Source organism: Maylandia zebra, linkage group LG7 (assembly GCF_041146795.1).
Source record: "Maylandia zebra isolate NMK-2024a linkage group LG7, Mzebra_GT3a, whole genome shotgun sequence".
Lineage (NCBI taxonomy): Eukaryota > Metazoa > Chordata > Actinopteri > Cichliformes > Cichlidae > Maylandia > Maylandia zebra.
This window is the reverse complement of record NC_135173.1, coordinates 14,392,336-14,414,617: the sequence shown is the minus strand read 5'-3', so window position 1 is coordinate 14,414,617 and position 22,282 is coordinate 14,392,336. Positions and strand designations below refer to the sequence as shown.

General features: G+C 39.7%; 1 protein-coding gene across 1 annotated transcript in view; it reads left to right on the top strand.

Moving 5' to 3' along the window:
• Positions 1–22,282, top strand: part of stra6 (signaling receptor and transporter of retinol STRA6) — a 67,096-nt gene that overhangs the window by 9,515 nt on the left and 35,299 nt on the right. The gene's annotated exons all lie outside the window — the stretch shown is intronic.

Here is a 22,282-nt window from a genome sequence, read left to right as displayed (position 1 = left end):
CTTAGCGACTTCACAGGCAGTGAATTCCCACTATGTACAAAATGCTGTAATATCATGTTTCAGCAGAACTCACAGAAATAGAGTGTTGAGGCTTCAGTTCTTCTCATTAATTCACAGAGGCTTCAGAGACTCACACAAACAATGTATTCATGTACATTGTTTGTGCTTTTGGCAGCAGCAATATAAAACTAGTGCACATGTAAATGTATCAGTACTTTTTATTCAATAATATATTAGGCTGAAAAGGGGTTTCGTGTATCTATACTGTACCTTAAAACTACAAAATGCCCTAATGCTGGAGTTAAATCACCACTGATGAAAATGCGGTGTTGTTATTACCTTGTTATAAATTAACCTAATCCAACAGCATGAACTTATATCCCTCAAGTAACTAAAGGTTTCCTATGTGCATGAAGTGTTTGGAGGAAATTATGAAGAATTATCATTAAGCTAAACACCGTAGAGCGCTCATTCTCATTCTCTGTCATATTGTAGGGATTACGTTGTTTCCATAAGGATATCACACTGCACCTCAGTTGACAACTGGTGCAATACCATATGCTGAAAAAGTCAAACATGTCAGTATGAGGAAAATAACAGCCAACCTAATAACAACATGTAGCTTACCATGAAAAAAGCTACACTCTGTTTAGTTATTAGATAAATATTAGGCTAAATTTGTGTTGAATAATTCACTGGGTGCTTCTGGCTATGTGCTCTGCTAGAAGACGTAATCTCTTCTAATCCAGCAAGGGAAAACCTGCAGAAGTGAAAAGCCTTCCAGCGGAGTTTAATATCACATTATCATGTATGAGATTGCTCGACAAATTTGGAAAATCTCTACAACTAAATCATTTATATTCACATGTTGCACTTTGTAGACACAGCTCGTGTTCAGAATGCTTCTGACCGTGTTACATATAATCTGTGGAGAGCTATGTTTTGGGGGGGGGGGGATGTGTGCTGCGCTACGCTGTGCTCTGCTGTGTGGGTGGTGGGGATGGGGGTGGGGGTCTGAGTGACACAGTGTTGGTTTTTCACTCTGGGCTATCTCTAACATCATCAGAATTCAGGACATAGCCTGCAAAATGTAGCCAATGTGCTCTTCATGGGAGTGACAGCTCTGAATCTGCTGCCACACAGAGCTTCAATTAGCCTGCCAGGCAGCCAGTTCCCAGGAGCCTTTTCTACCTCCCCATTCCAAATTTGCCATCCACCACCTTTTATTTTTCTTGTCAACCCTTCATCTAACCTAGCTTTTCCTCTTTTTCCCTCTTTTTCCACAGCGGACTTCAACACCTTCTGTTGTCCCTGTTACCTAAGTTACAATCTTTTTGCAGCTTTTCCCGTGTCACCATGACAGGCCAAGCGGAAATACTTACAATGTGTTAATGGACACAGAGGCAAAAAAAGGTGTTGGAGAACTAAAGTAGAAATGAAAGAAGGAAATTTAAAGGACAGGATGCGTTGGTGTTTCTCAGGCTCTTCAGCTTGAGTAAAAAGAGAAGAAATACTAACATAGAAACAATTCCAATGTTATTAAATGTTCTACAGTTTAAAACACTATAGTTCATGTATCCTTCTCCGTCTCCACCTAAAGGATATCTGAGTACTGATAGACACCCAGCTTCGAACACATATTAGGTATTATAAATCTTTGGCCAATATGTGCAGAGATGACATGTTTAAATGCTTTATCAGTTATAAACCAGAAATGACTTACAAAATGCTACACGAATGCTATAATGGTACATTTTCATGGATTACACTGGAAAAAAAAAAGTTGAAATGTTTTTTTTAAGCAAAAGTTTATGGGTACTTCTCTAAATGGTAAAATTCAATGTGTGATTAAAAAAATATGAAAAGAACATATATAAAAGAAATACAGGAAGTATTTTTACAGACTTTTTACAGTGTGTATCACAAAATTAACACAAAAAACAATAAATGTATTTTAATGTAGCACTGAGCCAAAAGGTAACTCAGAAAGCGCATCCTCATCAACGTTAGGGCCGTTTTAAAATTTAACCAAAAGAAATCTGGAGACAACCACAATTTATTACGTAGCTGTAACAATGATCACATATATACGAGATATTTTATCTGTGAAAAATTACAATGAAACCAACATTGTAACAACTGATCTGCATTTAGCTTCTATTAGCAATAACACAGTAATACTAGATCAGGTAACACTTGATTGTCTTGCAGAAGAAAAAAATTCAATTCAATTTCTAAGAGAATTACATTTGGCCCTGCATGCAATCATATCTGTGCCCTGTCAGCAAAATAAAATCACATCTGCGGCGAGCTGGTTATGTCCTTATAAAGATTTATAAAATATGGCAAAATGGAGAGAGTGGCAAGAGGGATGGAGAGTGGGGTGTGTGTCAAGGACAGTGTGCAGCTCTGATTCAAGGGCATGCGTGGCTGACAGCCACTGCCACTCCCTGTGAGGTTCACAGCGAAAGCAAAGCCAAGGATTATCTGTAAATCAGCTCCTGTCAATTAAGGATACACTGCAGTCAAACTGCAGCACTCCATAAATTAAGGAGCTATGAATATAAAGGCAAAATTGACTTTTGGTATAATGAATTGTGGTGGTGATGAGTGTGTCAAAAATAATAAATTAAATAAATAAAAAAGAAATTTAAAAATGAGTAAATATGGCTTCCATATATTAATATATATCCATATATTGAATAAATTGTATTGACTATTGTGGTTTCAACTTCTTTAATTTACACACAAACAATAGGACGAACTGTACTACAGTACTACAGTATAATGTGTAGTTTTATATATGTATGTTATAGTAGATAGTAGGCCGTTCTGTCTAAAATGTATGCGGCAAAGAAAGTAGTATGCTATCAAACAGAAAAGAAGCAAACATGTAAATGTAATTATAATACTTAAGGTGGACTTATTGTTAAGGTCACTTTACTATTTGAAACTTTCCCATGTTTAATATTTAATATAACTGTTGTAGTAATATAAAAAAATAAGGAAAAGCACAGTAAAAGATTCATGACTTGGATCATTAGAGTAATACACAAAGTGATTTTTAAATGTATTTAATATTTGAAGGCACACAAAACAAATGGGGAACACGGAATTTCATATATTGCTGTACAACCAATTCATTTTTCCTATAAGTTTTATTTAATCCTCACCCAACACGAAATATGATTTACGCTCAGGGGAGAATAAAATGATCCAATCGAGCCCTAAAACCTTACCTGAACAAGTTGGTAGTCAGCTACAGCACAGCAAGTATCCATGACTAGTTTTTTCCCCACTGGTTCCGCATGACCTTTTCAAAAATGCTATACAACTGAAGCTTAATGACTAACACAACGTTTGACATTTACTGAAGGCAGCTTGCTGTTGAATAGTTCAAAGAAACATCAAAATGCTAATGCTAGCTTTTGCACCCAAAAGGGGCCCCTGAGGAGCGAAAGAAGAGGAGATGTGCGTAAACTTGCATAGTGTTTCAGTATTGGGGATTAAATCTATAGATTGTAGACTTGTAGATTTTGCTAAAAATAATAAATAAATGAAATTAAAGTAGAGCAGCTAGTAGGAAAACATGTGGGTAGAAAGACCTAAACAAACAAGATCTTTGTTTAAAATTTAAAGCACGCCGCATCCTGTCTAACGCTGTGAAAAGGGGAATGGAAACTGAAAGGGAACTAGGCGTGCCTGTTTTTGGCAGAACTGTTCCTTGAATTGATTTAATGAGAAGGCAAATCATGCAATTATGTCAACACCGAGTCACACACCTCTTCCCAAAAATCATGAGATTGAGGTCAGCCAGTCAGCTGATGTAATTACCAGCTAAGAAGGAAACATCAAGCTCCGGCCCAGATCCTGTCAGGAGATGAATATCTGGAGGAAAGTCGCTGACCTGCATCCCCATGAGAGAACAAGGTGGTAGAGTAAGTGCAATGAAAGACAAGGTCAATGGACCCAAATGATAACCACATAAGTTGTTCCCATTCAAGTCTGTACATTACTGCCGAGAAGAAAGACATTTAGAGTGCTGTTTGGTATCCAGTCATCAGTCACTGTATCTACGCAACCACAGAAAAGACCATTTATCATGTGTAAAGGACTTAATGGCATTAGCTAGGGGTCCATCAGCAGGTTAAGACCTACATTAGCTTCATACTAACCAAGGAGAGCAAAGGCATGGGGGACTCATGAGATATTCTGTGCTCTGTGTGCACCGTTTATGGTTCTAAAATCAGATAACAACACAGAATAGAGACATTAACCCCTCAACCCTTTTCTGTGCAGGACAGATCCGATCTTTAATGAGCAGGCCAGGCTATTCAGAAAGAACTCCTGATGGACAGCACAGCATAGATGGGATGATGATAGTCCATTAGTTGGAGCTGAGCTGATACAAGACAAGGTAGACAATAGCTGACACTGCCAGAAACAACTTCATTGTGAAGCCTGTAGCAGTAACAAGTCTGTATTCAGAGGCGATTGTGAGGTTACACATTTAGCTGCGGTGGGAATATGAGAATAACTGTAAATCTACTCAACACACTCTACTCCAGCTGTGGCATATAGATACGGGCACTTCAAACAGAACAGTCCAGCCCAACCTGCATGCCAGACAGAAGCCGCCGAGCTCCCTGCATCCCCACTCCGCCCTTATCAGAGAATAACAGGAGACTGAGGTAAACAGCTGGGGAATTAGCAATAAATAAGACTGGCAAGCGTTGTCTTAACGACTCTGCTGTCTGCAAAAACTACAATCACTGAGAGTTAGGTCAGAGCACTAAATTATGTGAGGTACGTTAAACTGGAAATCATTACGTCAAATAATTGTTTTTAAAAATTGGAAGCACAGCACAGATTAAAGGGCTTTCAGTATAGTCTTGTTCACTCCAAGCAGTAAGAAAATGCTTGCGGCATCCCGGTAGCTATCATTAGAAACTCGGCCTGCAGTGGCCTTCGGTGTTCAAGGTCTTTAAAGCACTCGGCTCTTATATAGAGTCAGACTGAACCACCCACATTCATGAGCAGCCCTCCCACACATGCCTCCTTTGCTCCACAGCTTCAGCTTTTGTCTGTCAAGGCCAGCTTGTATCACATCTGTTTTGACCTGCACATAAAAGCCGGTCTCATCGATTACATCACACCTTCATTTTGTCTGTTAAAAGGAAGGAATCTCTGTGCTTGCATACCAATGCAGACAAAGCACAGAAACAGAGTATCACAAAAGCATTTGAGTGGGCCCCCCCACCCCCACCCACAAAAACATACCAGACAGTAAAGGTTGTGCAGATAATCATAATAAATGTGCTCTCTGTACAAACAAAAAACACAGGTTGATTTGAAGTGACTGAAAAATATTTTCATCAAAAAAAATTAAGCTGGAAATGCAGCACAAAATTGTCACACGACAGAAAAACAAGCAAAATTAGCACAGCACAAAGGCATCTTTCTGGCCTCATCAAAAAGCCACTAGATGTCACTGTGACCCCACTTCAGCCCCTGTCAGCTGACCAACTACAGCAACCTCTGTGAGAGAGTAGTGAGAGCCTGCCTCTTCAATAGGACGCTTACACTGCTGTGTCTAAACTGCAATGTCTGAGAATTGTCTGTAAAGCCATTACTATTCAGGACTCGTTCCACACTTCCCGTCAATTCTGCCTGCGATGCTCTCAAACCACAAGAGTGCCCGGCAGCAGGGCGCTCAGAAATTACTGTACACTGCAGCTCTGCAGGAGGAGGACTGCATGCATTATGCTACATGTATGAACCCAGGGTCCAGCCTGTGGGGACTATCACAGCCCAATAAAAAAAATACATAAAACATGTCACCCACGCTTACTGTCATTATCAAAATAATTGCAGTGATGATAGTGAATAGAAAAGTGTGCAAATGAATGGGAAAGTCAGCAATAGGGGAGAATTACTGCCAAATAATAATAATTTAAAAAGAAAAAAAAAAACATGTCTCCATCTTGCCTGTGTTTGCTCATTTACCTCAAATGGCACAAAGATTAAAAGCAGAGGTACAAAAGCACAGCAGCTCTACCTGACTGCATATCAGGCTTCTGTTTGTTCTGACTGATGGGGGGGAAAGTAATCCGATTCTTTTCAGAGGAGCCATTGCACAAAAATCAATACCATATAAGGAGGCCTGATGAATTTGAAATTTGTACTCAGAGTGGATATTGATCAGTTGCAGTCAAAAGACTTTTGAAAACCCATGTAGATTTGCAATCAATGTGGAGTTTAAAACACCACGATTAGAAGTGTACCAGCAATAAAGAATGCATGTGATGGACGTTAAATTAGTAACTTGACCACAGTGTTGTATGTAGAACCTTAATGTTAATCAGATACATCCAACACAAAATGCTGATACCCTAGCTGCAGGACTCGCAGACAGCTGGGCTGGGCGTGGTGCTCCTGCCTGAGAAAATGTGACAGTTCAGTATATTCAACCCAGCACACAGTCAATGTATGTGTTACTCCTGGAAATAAAGTTATTATACATATAATTTAAAGAATCCAAACATGATTAGGAAAGAACAATTTCATAACAGTGTGCAGAGATTGTGTAACCTTGATATGCTTGAAATGAAAAACGTGGTAGCCTAACAGCCAGCGCCAGCCTCATCTGAGATTGAAAATATCTCAGTTCAGTCTTCCTGTGGCTCATCAAAATGAGAGCTGTGTGCTGGAAGGTATTCTCCAGACTACTATCTAATATCATTAGGAGCGGATATACATGGCCAGGACTAATCCAGCTGTTCCCCTCAATTACATTTTAGCCTCTTAGAACATAGCTGACCCAAGTTCATTTGAGTAGTGCTTTCCAGGCAGGACTTAATCAGTGAGTTACTGGCTGAACAGGGAGCCTAGTAAAATATCTGTGTGTCTTATTTTTACTCAGTACGAGTATTTATTTTTTATTTTTCCTTTCAAGATGAACTGCAGTATTTCCAAAAGGAGGCTCAAAATTTATGACGGTGATAATTTTTTTTGCACCAGCAAACCAGGAAATATACTAAATGCTTTTATTAGGTGACCACTCAAAGATCTACACTTTATACCATTATTACCATTGCCAAATGGAGATGCTAAAATATGACAAACTCATGCAGCAGTATTATGGAAGAGTTTATAACTAAATGTGTTTAGTCCTGTATTAAACACCTTTTAAAAACATTACAGAATCAAAGTTTAACATTTCAGCCAGAGTATAAGAGACATGTTTATGTAAATAAATATATCACATGACATTGATGGAATTTCACTCGGCCAGCAGGAGGAGGCTTCGTGCTTCACAGAGACAGGACCGTGGACATACTCTGTTCTGAGTCTTGCAATTTAAATGCCGGCTCACAAATGGATCCTTCATTAACCTGGCATCTGGAGGCTATCTAATGAGCAGACGTCTTCTGGAAGCACAGCTCCAATCTGTCTTTCTGAATTGAGGGTGCTGAACTGTGATGAACACTGAGGATATGTAGTCCATGCCTGGGCATGTTTGAAGAACAGAAACGGTCGCTGTTGAAATACAAGGGAAGGCAGGAAGTTATGCACAGTCACACAGCGCTGTCTTTGTCTTATCAGCAGTTGTTTATTTTGCCTGTCTAAGCCACCTGCCCACTGGCACATGAGTGATAATGTGGTTGCATCACATACAGATTAAATAGGCTGTTGAATATTTGGATCTCTCTGATTGGGTCAGCTCTTTCTGTCCAAAGCTAGACTAGAAATTTATAGTGTTGTACAGTCTAAAACACCAATTTTCAGCTTCAGGATTTTTGGGAGAATGAATTCATGATTCTGTAGTGATGGTGTGCCTCTCCATCCACCAGTCAACTAGTTGCAGTGAAGCCCCCCAGAGCCGTCCATGATGTTGAGAAGAACAAAAGCATCAAAGCTGAAGCTCTCCTCCTCGCTCATCTCATTCAGGGAGGGGCCGAGCTGCAAAGGGGGAGGCACCATATGTACTTGATTCAATTAGGCAGTCTGCAAGGCCTCCCCTGGGAACTGCCTGCAAAAAAAAAAAAAGGAAAAGAAATGGGGCTGCAGGCCTGTCTAACAAAGACATTCAACCGAGACCTTTGCCCATGCTGAATCCACCTCATTAGTCAGCTGAGTGAGTGTTGATCATCTCAAACAGTGTCTTTACAAATATGAGGAGGGACAGATTTTTTTCTGACTTGGGCTGGAGTGAGGAAAAAAAAGATTTTAAGCAAAGCGAAGCAAAGTGTACCCTTCTTTTGCTGTTCATTGTGCTGGTGAGTATTTGGAGAGCAGACTGATCAGGAACAACCAAGTGCTAACCTTCAGGGCTGAAAAACGAAGCCAACAGAACATGCCAAAAATTGCCATTCCCTGAATGACCACTTGAGGCAGGCTCCCAAAGCTAATTAAGGCTTAAAACAACGCATTATTAGGGATACAACTGAACTAGACCTCTTGACTGTGTTGGTTGGTGCCTTTGGAGTAGTGAGGAGCTGTACAACAGTACTGTGAAAAAGTGTATATTTCCCCACTCCTGAGTTCTTTTTTTTGTTTGTTTTGTGTATTTGAAACAATTGAATAAGTTAAATATTAGACAAAATTTACCTGAATAAATACAAAATGTAGTTTTTAAATGATGATTTAATTTAGGGGAAAAAAGGCTATCCAAACCCGCCTGGCTCTGTGTGAAAAAGTGATGTTCAATCATGAATCAACTGTGTCTAACCAAATTTTCTGGAAAGCTGATCTCAGTTTTAATAGACACACCCAGGCCTGATAACTGAGAGACCTGTTGAATCAAAGAATTACTTAAATACAACCTGTCTGACAAAAAGTGAAGTACGGTAAAAGAGTTAAAACAAAGTTAACTTAGAACAAAATCTAAAGAACTGCAGGCCTCACTTCTCTCAGTTAAGGTTAGAGGTGATGATTTAAGAATAAGAAACAGACTGGGCAAAAATGGCATCCATGGGAGAGTTCAAAGGAAAAAACGACTACAAAAAGAACGCAAAAGCTTGTCTCAACTTTGCCAAAAAGCACCTTCATTATCCCCAAGACAAAATTCATTTACATCTTGCTAACATCTTTGTCTAATATTAAAATTTGTGTGATATTTGAAACATGCAATTGTGACAAATATGCATATCCAGTTTTTGTGAGTGACAATGATAGAAAAATTTTGTATGTTACTTAGCACTTATTAGCCATTGTGTATGTATTAGAAGTCCATCCTCTGGCCCAAGCTGCTGCCGTTAACTTGCCGTTATCCATAAAGCTAGAGCGAGGGGTTCAAAATGTGGAGTCCAGTGGGCAGTGCATGCACTCTGGCTTGGTCCACCATTTCTAAAAGCTAAAGTCTATAGGTCCAACCTCCATTTCCTATATTTTACATTTAGAGTGTATTACCAGTCAACATCACTCACGTTACTGACTGTCCATAGTAGCTGAACCAACTCCAGGCAGTCAGAATAGGAAACTGGTCTCAATATCTCTGACAGTCCAAGCTGTGTGAGACCATCAATAACATCCATATCTCTTGGCAAACATCTGTCTGACCCACACCACTGAAAGTATGGCACGTTTCAAAGTTTCTTCTGTGCTACAGAGAACAAACAGAGCATTTAGCGCTTTTGAATGTCAGGCAGATAAATGCAGCCCAGCAACATCAGTATTCATTTTACGTTCCCCTGTTCCTTTGAAACGCAGCAGATGTCTGTGTTTCTGTATTTGCACGTTGTCAGACTTGCTTAGTAGTAATGGCAGAATTTTAAAGGAGGAAAATAAATTGAAACATCTGCTGGGCTCGCTTAAATCTGCACCATATCTGTCAACATTAATCTGCTCGAAACTATGTTTTAAGATCATTATACAGAGGCATGAAAGATGGCAAGCTTAAAATATGGTTTTGCTGGGGGTATAGGAGTAATTAGATGGGATCCACTTTGTGATATATGTCTGGTCTCTTAGGAGACTTTGTTTTCGTGACTTTTTGAACACTAAGTAATAAATCAGATCTTATTTGAATCTGTCCCTTTTTTTTTTTTTTTTTTTTTACAAATAATTATGAGTGTACCATTGCCATCAAAGACAAATGTAGACAGTAGTCTTCTCTGTCTTCAAATAAGGTGCTCATGTGCACTCACATCTGCCGACCGTCTCACCAACCTTCAGTCTGACAGTCACACCTGCTGTGCTCTGGGACCACTTGGCTGTTTTAGCAATGATTGCCATCATAGGAACCAAAGATAATTACACAGCTTCCACCCACCAGGCTGGCCTGCTTTGCTAAAACCGTATTGCTCCAGTGCAGCAATAACACTTGTCTAAATGAATGCGCAGCACTTTACTGCACGACTGACAGCGCCCATTTATACTGCCGTCCAACTGGAAAGAAAAAACAAATTAATTTGGCACTTAAGGCCCCCCGCACGCCCGCCCATGTGAATAATGTATCACCACTCCCTTAAATCAGTCCCCAACCCCCCATATCCCACCATCATTCAACTCTTTTGTAATGATTCCTCGTTTTAGGCAAAACAAGTGAAAGATTCTTATGTCACAACCTTTTACATGTATACGCAAAGATATGGCAATTGATCAGAGTTCATTTTCATTAGCATTACACTTATTGTGGAAGTGTACCTGTTTTAAAACAAATACTTATTTCCACTCTCCCCAATAAATGCAGCAGAGACAGCCCATTTGAATATCTGAATATAAATAAGTGCACATATGAAAGAAATCTAGATAACTAGCCAGAGATATTACCCAGTCTTTGTTCACATTGCGTAGTTTATGGTCTGAGCGTCAGAATAACAGCTCTAACAATTATCACTTGTGCACCCAGATCATACTAACACCTCTCCTCCTCCCCTTGGGGAGGACAGACGTCGGGTTTTACACTCTCTTGTGCCCCATTATATTTATGCAAATGAGACCAAAATCAGGGGAAATCTGGGGGCATCCTTTCCTGTTAGTGCTAATTAACAGTATATTGTATATATTATGTATAAGCCCCTCCTCTATGCAGTTGTACATTCTGACCTTGAGCACAAGGTTTTGAAATTTATTTTGAAATGTAAAAACAAGCACTTCTGATTGTAATAAATCCTGCGCACATCTACAGTTATTTGCAGTCAGGAGAATATTTTTTTTTACAGGTTATTGTCCAGGAACATAAAACTTATGAGTGTAGCACACAAGAGAGCCATTCTGGTTCAACAGAGATCTATTAATATAATACTGCTGCAGCTTACCAATGAATCAGGTCTCATAAAGGAGCCAAACAGCAGGCTAAAGGCAGACCAAGCACATAGGTGGTGAGACACATCACATCCAAGATTGCCACTCTGCTCCTGAGAGCTAGTAAATGTTTTTTTCCCCTTAGATCTTGTAAAAGTGGGTGCGTTAAGATAACAATGTTGAAAAGGCAATTATTAAAGAGCAATAAAATATGTTTAGTACCCTCTCAAGGCAAGTGGCATGCATCTGTTTTTTATTTTTTTAGTAATTGAGCTAAGAAGGAAGGCCTGTGACTGCAAGTGTGTGGACGTGACTTATGACAGTGTATGCTGGCTGTGTACAAGATTCTGATTCATGCAAGAGTTACAATGCTTACTGCTGTTCCCTACATATATATATGTAATTAAAAAAGAAAGAAAGAAAACAATGTTTTGGCTAGTTGTGGCTAAACATAATGCTTTTGATATTTGATATATGCAGTTTTTGCAGTTTATTAAAAATAATGGTTGTGCCTTTTAAATAATGCCTTTATAGCCTGGCTAAACAACAACTGCACCATCAAATGAAGGGTAGTAAGGCTTTGGGTTTTAAAAATCCAGTTTACCTCCTCACTCGCTCTTAGGCTGAACTTCTCCACCTTCCACTGTTCAACCTTGTTTCTAATGTGGCAATAAGCAGCTGCGCTTGGTGCTTTTAGTCACCGTGTTAACAGTGATTCATTTAGCAGTACAGCATCAGAGCAGACGCACAGCTAAACATGGCATCGTAGTCTTGTTCCAGAAAATGAAAGCTGTGCTTCCACGCTGCCTCTCGAGGGGAACAACCTGGGAGACCAGCAGTAAACACAGGGGAGGAGTGCAGCAACATACAACAAAGATTGAAGCATGGCTTCTGGAAATTGTCTGCTTTCATCAAAAATTAAAAAACACATTTTTTTGGTCTACTGTGGACGTAGTATACTAAGCACAGCTTTTCCTTGTGTTAATAGGGAATCTCTGGACGAGAATGAGAGGGCATGATGATCAACAGTTGGCACAGGCAGGCTTATCCCAGCAGGCAGTGCTGTTGTGGCATAGCTGGGGTGAGAGCATGCCCAGCACCTGGCTGGAGCCCTGAGGGGAGCTGGCAGATGGTATTGACGCTAGGGTGTACTTCCTCATATACTGACCATGTTTAAGCCTCAGTCTCGGCGAGAGAGAGTACTGAAACAAGGAGGGTGCCTCGCAGGTGAGGAAAGGCGGCAGTGCCAAAAAGGTTGGGCAAAGGGACTCCGTTGGATTGGTGGGAGAAAGGCTACCAAGGTCACAATGTGCCCCAGGCAGACAGATGTTTGAGCTCATCTGGGTTTATAAATCTCGTCTGTGTTGCTGAATAAAGGAATTATTGATGTCCACGATCTCTGTACCTTTCTCCAGCCGGTCCCTATGTTATTATTTTCCAGCAGAAAATGAAGGATGCACTCATAATTATAATTTATTTAACAGTTTTCTCTGAAAATAGTTTAACACCAAAAATGTTAAACTAATTAATGTTTCAGCACTCTATGAATGACTGAAAAGAGGTGTTTATATGTTCTGCCAGGTGGCTATACCACCAAAATCAAGTGCTTTCTGTGCGGCTGAGATATAGACTGTCCTGTGATAATCAAGTCTTTCAAGGGAATTTAATTTTTGCTGTGTGATAAAACTAACCTCATAGCACTGATATGTCTTTCCAAAAAGCTCCAAAAAGCGTTTGCTTCATCTGTCCCAAGGACATTCTGTCAGAGGTACCAATTAGCATGCAACTCAGGTCTAGGTGAAATCATCCTATTTATATATCACAACTTTTAAAATAGGTATAAATAATTTTGCCTGGGCCATTTTCAAAAACACACAGATATGCGTGACAGAAAAAAAAAACCTTTCAACATTTTATTAGGGAGGATAGACTTAACATTTAAAGTGATATTTTGGGTGCAGCTCACATGAACACACACGTCTGCCTCTCTGCATTCAAATGCTCTGTCAGGCGGCTGAGCACTGTTTAGCAACACACAGAGGTTGCCAAGAGTGTCATTTACACACCGCCCGATGAGCACTTATCCATGGGGACCTATGGGCTTAAAATGTCATTGGATGAGGCTCCTGTCAGCACACACAAAGGTCACAAGTGACACTGGCTCCAGCACTTATTGATTCCCAATCCACCATCATTATGCCTGGCAATTACAGATGCACCTGAAATTTTAATCATGAATATACATTCACTGTGAGGACATATCTGGAATTGTAATTTAGGATCATTACATGTATAATTAAACATAAGGTCGAGGGATCCCTTTGAGAACCAGTGCACTGTATTTTTCTAGTGGTGCATTTAGCTGTGTAGAGATTTTATGAAATGCTCTGCTCAAGGCTTGGAAATTTCAGAAAAACCAACAGGTTATGTCACAGTCGTCATAGCTTGACAGGTAAATTCTGATAATGTGCTGTATGTGCAAACAGGGGCAAAATAGGACCAGTAATTGCTCCAATACCAAGCTGCAACCACAACCAACCAACAAATAAAATCAAGCAAAAATTATATTTATTTATTTTTGATGCTAGAAACATTAAACAAATAAAAGCAGATCTGTGTGGCTATATGGAAATAGTATGTGTCTGTAAGAAGTGGCCTGATCCCTGCCTGAGCACAGATGGTGGCAGAGCAGGATGTACCAACCTGTACCTTTGCCCACAAGGCTTGTCCACATGCGCGCGCGCGCACACACACACACACACACACACACACACACACACACAGAATATATATATATTATAATAATGTATGCATGGATGCATGTGAAAACAGTGCCTTCACCCACACAGTGGTGTTGACAAGCCAAGTCAAGACCTCATTGTATGGCACAGGAAGTGACTGCAGAGACATTTAGGAAGGAAACACTTTTATAAAATATAAGAACCAAAATATGCTCTTAATTCTGTAATCAGACAGTTTTTTTTCATCCAGACATGACAATAAAAGTATTGACTGTAGTTCACACAGACATCCAAGGCCAAGAAGGATAATTAGTGCACTGGAACAATCAATATACCTCATGTGGGGGTTGAATGTAGACAGGAAAAAAGCAATCTAAGGAAGAGAACTGCAATAAAAGGCAAAATTCAAACATACATACAGCCTACATTGCAAGCAGGTCTGCTGGAGGGAGTCCACTCATTGTGAGCAATGAGTCCACACTGGGCACAGGATGTCCAGCATCTATATTAAATGCATTAATATTCATAATTTATATTCTAAACAGAGAAGAACACACCATATTGATTATTAACAAAAGCTATTGAGAGATCCTCTGCGAGCAAATAAAGACTGGAGACAAATGGCAAGGCATAAAGACAGGAAGACAGATTGATAGGTAGATGAATGAAGGCGAGGGTTCAGCAGATCGATCAGCAGAGGAAGAGCAGAGTTCCCGCAGGGGACACTGGGGCCTTTTAGCACTATGTGTGGAGAGGAGGATGACATGTTTCCTCTTTGAGGTGTCGAGTATGTGAGAGTGAAATATGCCGTGATGGGCAGGATGGAAAAAAATGGTAGCCATGGCGCTCTGCGGCGTGACAGACGGTGAAAGCAAGCAACAAACAGAGCTCTCTGAGAGAAGAGAGGAAGACATGCCGGTTCTCCAGACTCCAGTTCCCTGCCATGACGCTGGGACGGCAGCCATGCCCTGCCCATCATCGCTCAGTTACAGCCATCAAGAGAAATGCAGAGCTCTTCATTTGCTCTTGAAGCTTTTGCACCGCACACATCATCTTGCTATCTTTCTGGATGTATTTCAGAGGGAAACCAAAATAAAATGGACTTAAAACAGAACATGCATACCTGACGTCAAAGTCAACCCTGTGTAGCGAGGCGTGAAGGGTGGAAACAAGGCAGTGGAAAATATACTGCAGTCACAGCCAGCCTTGCTGCTTGCTGAGGTGAAAACCATCATAACATATATAAAACTGAATATATATATATATATATATATATATATATATATATATATTAGGGGTGCAACGATACACAAAATTCACGGTTCGGTTCGGTTCGATACTTTGGTGTCACGGTTCGATATTTTTTCGATACAAAAAAATGTTCATGCATTTTTAATTTGTCATTTATTAAAATTATAAATATATATTTTAACTCAAAAGTACAGTTTTTAAATTTAACCCTAACCCTTGTGCGTGTTTTTTATTTTGACAGCGAATGCGCACCTGCGGACCACTTATGTGCAGCCCTGGTTATTTAGCTCATCATATCGCAGCCACAGAAATTCTTTTGTCCATGAAACCATAAAGCTGCACTTTCTTTTTGCCTTATAGTCTGATTTGTCATAACTTCTCCGTTTTGTGGTAAGCTTTTCTTTGGCTGTCACTTCTTCACCCTGACCTGTCTTATTTGGCTCAGCAGAACTGAAATGCTTTTACACACGTACTCACATAAGCTCAGCGATTCTCTGCGCGATCAACCTCTCACATGTTTAAGCTTGCTGCGTGAGATTTCACTTGTCATGTTTGCATAGTAAGCTAACGATTAATAAGACGATGTCAGAGGAATTGGTGCACAAATTATCATCACTCACAGATCAGTGCTGTCGCTCTCTATACACAGTTCGCATGATTGCAAAGTGAAAGCAAAAAAACAAGCGCAAATTCAAACGCGACTTCAATATGTCACATATTGACAGTGGCTCACCGATGCCAATGACATAATTACCCAGCTACATTTCTGAAAGAATGCAAAAGCATTGACATATATTTTTCCTACAATAGCCCGACGGGCAGGGAAGAGAAAGATTTTGGTAGCCCGACTGAAAAAAAATCGCTAGCTCCGGGACGTCGGGCTAGCGATATTGCGAGCCCTGTATCTGATTGAGGAATCACTCATCTTTGGAAAAGAGAGTTTATTACAGAGAAATGTCTCTTTCCAAAATAAAAGCTATACTATCCGCTTCTTCTGGGCTATATTCTCAGCAGCATAAGGAGAATCATGTGCTAACAGCTGTCTAAATGACTCGGCTAAAGTTAGTAGCATGCTTGCTTTTTTTTGTCTGCTTCCACTTGTCTTTGCACTAGGATGATGTCGGCGTAAATGTGCAGTCATATTCGTTGTGTTCCCACTAGTGCTTTCAGGTTAATCTCGTTGAAATGACCTTAACGCCACAACACGGCAAATCTCCGTTAACGAGCTACCGCCGATCACTCCGTGCATGGGGCTAGACGGCCAACACGTTAACGAGCTAACTGCGCTAACACACTAGTTCACACCAATGTAATTGAGCATTGCGTGGCACATCCAACATACTGTTTTACTTTAGTCCATGACTCGCTTACCTTCAGGGTCATACGTCACATGAAAACCAAAATAATTCCAAACGCCAGATCTGAATGAGGTTCAATTTGCCTGTTGCAAGTAGAGCTTAACTTCTGTCTCGCTAGCTTGCCCTGCGCTCTTCCTTCTGACTATGCTGTCTGTGTTGAGCGCTCAGTGGATCTGCGCTCGACAGTGCAGCCTAGGCGGAGTAGTCGAACACAGATTCACTGAGCGCTCAACACAGACAGCATCGTCAGAAGGAAAATTGATAAAAGAAATTACAAATGTTGTATTGTTCGATACATATGCGTACCGAACCGAAAGCACTGTATCGAACGGTTCAATATCGTTGCACCCCTAATTAATATATATATATATATATATATATATATATATATATATATATATATATATATATATATCTCATCTCCTCTCTCATTAATTTGGCTTTGTTCCTTACTGATTCATACATATTTTAATACAAAAAAAATTTTGAGTCACCATCACCAATATGCCATATTTGGGAAATTGAGTGACTGATACATAGTTTCTGTGGAAATGGGGAATTGCTCTCTCTGTCGTCCAGAATAAAATGAATGCGTAATGCTGACCCCTCCCTTGCAAGGCATAAATGAAAACATGATGTGGGTGTCGACCAGCATCGCTGCTACAGATTAGGTTCTGACACTCAGCTAGCAAATCAATTTGTGAAAGCAAAATAAATAAAACATCGAATTGCACCATTTGCACCTGGGCAGCAGCTCTACTGTTATTAAAGGATTGGTAGATGAAGCAGAGACTGAAACAGAAAGGCTCTAGTTTGTTCAGACAAGCCAGACCTATGTGTGTTAACCAGTTTGAAAAAAGCTCAAAACAGGACTCTAAAAATCATACTTATAATATAATTTTAACTTAACTTAAAGAAGTCGCATTTTCAGTTTGCAATGACTTGTGAAAAAAAGTCTGTCTAAAGCTCACTAACTGCCACGTTTTTTTTTTTTTTTGATTCTATACAAGATAGAATCAAAAAAACAATTTGTGTTAAAAAAAATATTAAAAATGTACTCTAATTGTACTCTACTTCGCGTCATTATCTTGTTGGATGACCCGATGTGAGCCAAACTTTAGTAGTGAGATTTAACTGTAGAAATGTTTGGTCTACAGAGGAGTTCATAGTCAATTCAATGACTGTAAGGTATCCAGGTCCTGTGGCCACCCATATCATTTCCACTTTGGTCTCATAGATCCAAAATTTTATCTGTTCATCCAAAATGTTATTGTTTGTTCAACTACAAATACAACTTTGCAAACCCCAATTTTTCCCCTGGCAATGCTTCTAAACAAGTGGTAGTTGTTTGGTCTTTTTGTAATTGTACTTTGCAAAATTTTAAGACTTAACAAACTAAAGCCTCTAGCCGGTGAGAATCTTTTTGCAGTTTCTCTAAGCTTTGCATGGTCTGACCTTGACATGAATTTGCTAGGACATCCATCCTCTGGGAAGATAGTGACATTGTATTAACACACACCTGAATGCTCTAGGCAAGCACACTGCCAAAACATTTGCTTTTATACACGCGCTCATGTTTGCTGATGATCAATTAATCAAGTGTAATTAATGAAGACCTGACTGTTCTTAATTTTTCACACGACTGTAATCATCTCCCCCATTCCCTCAGTTTTTATTCTATGTTAACTGGGAGTCTAAATGACATATTAGTATTCTCATATGAGTCTCTGCAAGGAAACAGATACAGCCTGCTTCCCAAAACCTCTAAAAAACATTAGGACAACTGTCTCAGCAGATGGGCATTGGTGACACAATATCATCTCAGCAGAGACCTCATTGATGACGGCCTTTCCTTTCACTAGGTATTCATGCCCATTTGCCTCACAAATGCACCGGATGCACAGGAGGCTTGTCTTTCTTAATTGATGTCATGGCCCTGAGGTTAGTGCTTTGCAAGATGTGCCATGCTGGTGTGCATTTGCCCTCACTCCAAGAAGCAACTAGCCTTGCCCACCAGCTGCACAATGCAGCCAGAGCATATTGATTATGCTGCTCATGGAGGCAGAATAAAAGGAGTGGGATATTTTTCCCGCCTGACCTGTTTGAGTGGCCGTCAAAGACAATATGTGCAGGTGGTGTGCAGATGACCTACTGCAGAGAGGTCTTCATTGGGCTTTTCTTTCGCCAGCAGAACTGCCTAAAAGCAAGGCTGATTTATTGAGATGGCTAGAAAAGAGACGGAGGTAGAGAGGACACACACCACAAATCCTTATCTATAAACATAGCCCATCCCTACTGGCACGTTTAAGTTATGCAGTATCACATGCCGATATTTAAGCCCATGCAATGCAATACCACCAGGTGGGCTGAAGATCAATTGAATTATTCACTTAAAATCAAATTCTCAGTTTGCTTGATAGCATTTCTATCTTTTTCATCTCGCTTGCACAGAACTGTGACAAAGTAAAACTGGCATGAGGTATCTTATCAGATATTCTAAGATCTAATTAAAGCAAAATGATTTGCCGACAATATAATTGCTCAGGTCCAGAGCCCATAAACTCTTCCTCACATCTCACTGGATATTCATCACCGCCAGGGGATTTATCCATTTATCTACTAATAGATACCTCATTTTGGATGGAGAAAGGTGTGCTCACCTCAAAAACAGAGAAGGAGGGACGAGGCAGCTGCAAAGATCAGTGACTTTACTGAACACTAAAGACCTTAAGTGGAAAATGGTAAAAAGGAAGGAAACAAGCACAGTATGGCACTTGAGCACAGCAGTGTTACTGCCACAGTTACTGCCACAGTGAGGCAGTAGTCTGTTAAATTATAATCCAAGAATGAGATCTCCTTACAGGAAGCATTCACTGCATAACTCATCTAGGAAGAAATAGCATTGAGAAATAGTACAGTGCTAACATTTGCCGTTGAAGGATTAAAAAACCCTGAAAAAACAGTAATTATGGTTCAGAGGTCTCAAGAGTGCCCTCCGTTAATAATGCTGCACAAATCAATGTTTATGACCATTGTAAAAATCTGAAAACTAGAGAGCCCCCAAAGCCTGTTCTTTGCACAGCGTGTTCATCAGCTTTAGCTTTTCTATTTTAACCTGAAACCTGGTGAGTCTGTTAACTCATCATGTTTATTCCACAGGGGAGGAAAACTTAAACATCAGTATTGCTATCTTGGTTTGTTTATATTACCACAATATAGAATTGCAAATAAAAAAAAGAAGAAGAAGAAAGAAGCTATGGGATAATTTCTGTAACTTATTCTAAATTGTGTGGATTTCCATGTTACCACTATAAAAGGAAGTGCACCTATACAATAAAAAATAATATATATAAATAAAATACAGTATTTTTATGCTAATACTTTTATAGTAAATATGTTCCAAGATCAAAACAACAAAAGTCCTGATCACACAAAACATATTCAAACTCATATTCACCTTCATTCAAACCTTAATAGCACCATAATAACACTTAAATAACACTTTATTGGCATGTAAATGGTGGAAATGTGCTTAGAAAAACAAAAAATTGAAAGTTGTTATTTAAAGCTGAAATTATTGATACTTTTAGTGACACTTGCTTCAGTTTTTAGATGTTTTATATATTCCCAAATCATTTCTTTTTGTTAAGCCTGATGACTTCTTGATATCAGTATGATAAAACTGTTTTTTCTTTCCTTTTTTCCCCCTGTCATATACTTAAGTCAGCTGCCCCCAAAAAATATGTGGATAAATTCTTCATACTTAAAAAATATCACTATTCACTAAAAACGCTAATACAAACACAATGTTAGGCTATTTGAAGAAAAGGCAACTGAGAATGTAATGGGATACACACAGTTACTGAGGAAATGGTAAAGAAAGCATGGATTATTCATGTCTATTCCCACAGTGCAAACAGCTCCTTTTTGATGGATTTTGCCCGGGGCGCTCCTCCCTGCTCAATACCAACAGTCCCGCGCAGCTCTGCCTGATGCTGCACCGTGAAGCCGGCATGATGAGCTCCCCCAGAATCACAGACAGGGCCAGCGGCTCTCATCTCCTCTCTGCAGTCAGACATAATGATGGTGTGTGGTCTGAGGTGAGCCTAAATTTAAACTAGAGTTTCAGAAGGGGGGTAGTAGAGCAGACAGGTAGGGAGTGTAGCGGGAGAAAAGTGCTGATGGCGTTCGAGTGTAAGGGCCTGTCATACAAATCAGTTGGCAGTTGGAGGGGCAACGGGGTGACAAAAGGGATGCAAAAACATTGTCACCTTCTGAGCCGTGCAGTAATGCACTGAACTCTCGTTTTTTTCTTTTTGCCGTTTTGGTATGTTAACACTGACTTTGAATGGGTGAACTCACCTGGATCAGCTCCAAGCAGTAGGTGGAAAAGCTGTAGGGGTGTTAATGATGGAAGGAATGAAACTGCCATCTTCCATCATCACTGCAGAAATATAGATATATTTAAAATTAGATGCATGCTTCTATAATTCTATAGTTGTTTAACTCTCATTTGTGACATAACTGAACACTTTTTTATGGTAAGATTTATTTTCAACAAAAAATGATATTCTCACAGAGGCGTTTTTGAATTGTGGAAAAAACAAAACATTAATTTAACTACAGTTTACATAGACATGGACAGGAATATGTAACAAATTCAAATTATATAAGAAAATTAATAATTTGACTTTAATAAATACAATATTTTAGTTACTGCATGAAGACATAACTGTGTTTAAAGGGAGCTCCTCTGACTCCTGCCTTGAGTGATCTGCTCAGTCTGCAGTACTGAAATAGATTTTCCTCTACATGAGCTCTGAACTGAGGGTGAACCTGCGTTTTTATAAAGCTCCATTTCTAAAGAGGCCTATCTGCAGACAGCATGAATCTTTGCCAAATTTCTCTTGGCAGAGGATTTAACAGGCATTCAATATAAAGCAATCCAACACAATGCGGGTCAAGCCTCAGCAACAAATGTTGCCTGAAACCATCAACACCCCAGACAGTGACAGCGAAGACTGTCTGGTTCACTGATGAGAAACTGAGTAATGCTGAGATTTCACACTTTTAACACATCCCATGCCGTCATCGAGCATTCAGCAGGTGAAGATGGAGAGCAAATGGACTAGTAGAATGGTCAACTAACCATTCAAAACACCTTAGCAACAGTTAGAATCTATCACGCGGTGGTAATGATCGCCAACCCGTGACTTTGCTGTCCTCCAATGAGCTTGCTTCGCCGCAAAGGGGAGGGGGCAGCCATAGGCAAATAAAGGAGGGACTTGAACAAAGGAAAAGGGGTGTCAGGAACTGCTGGAACATCAGTATTCTCTCCCCATTCACTGCTATCACTTCACACTCAATAAGAGCACTATTTAGTCTCATGTGTAATTATAACTGTCACTTGACAGTCAGAAACTATGCACCATAAAAGAGAAGATCCATGCTTGACAATTGCAGTTATGTCTTTTTCTAAGCAGGTTGATTTAAAAATAATTAAAAAAAATTTAATTATGGGAAATTTTGGTAGAAAATTGTATAAAGAACCTAATGTTTCAAATTTTTATGGCTTTTACATGAATAAGTGCAATTTTACAACCCTAAAATGAATAAATTTCCTCAGTGGCAGAGAGACTTCAGGACACATGAGTCTGATTGCAGTCAGTGCATTTCCTAAAGACA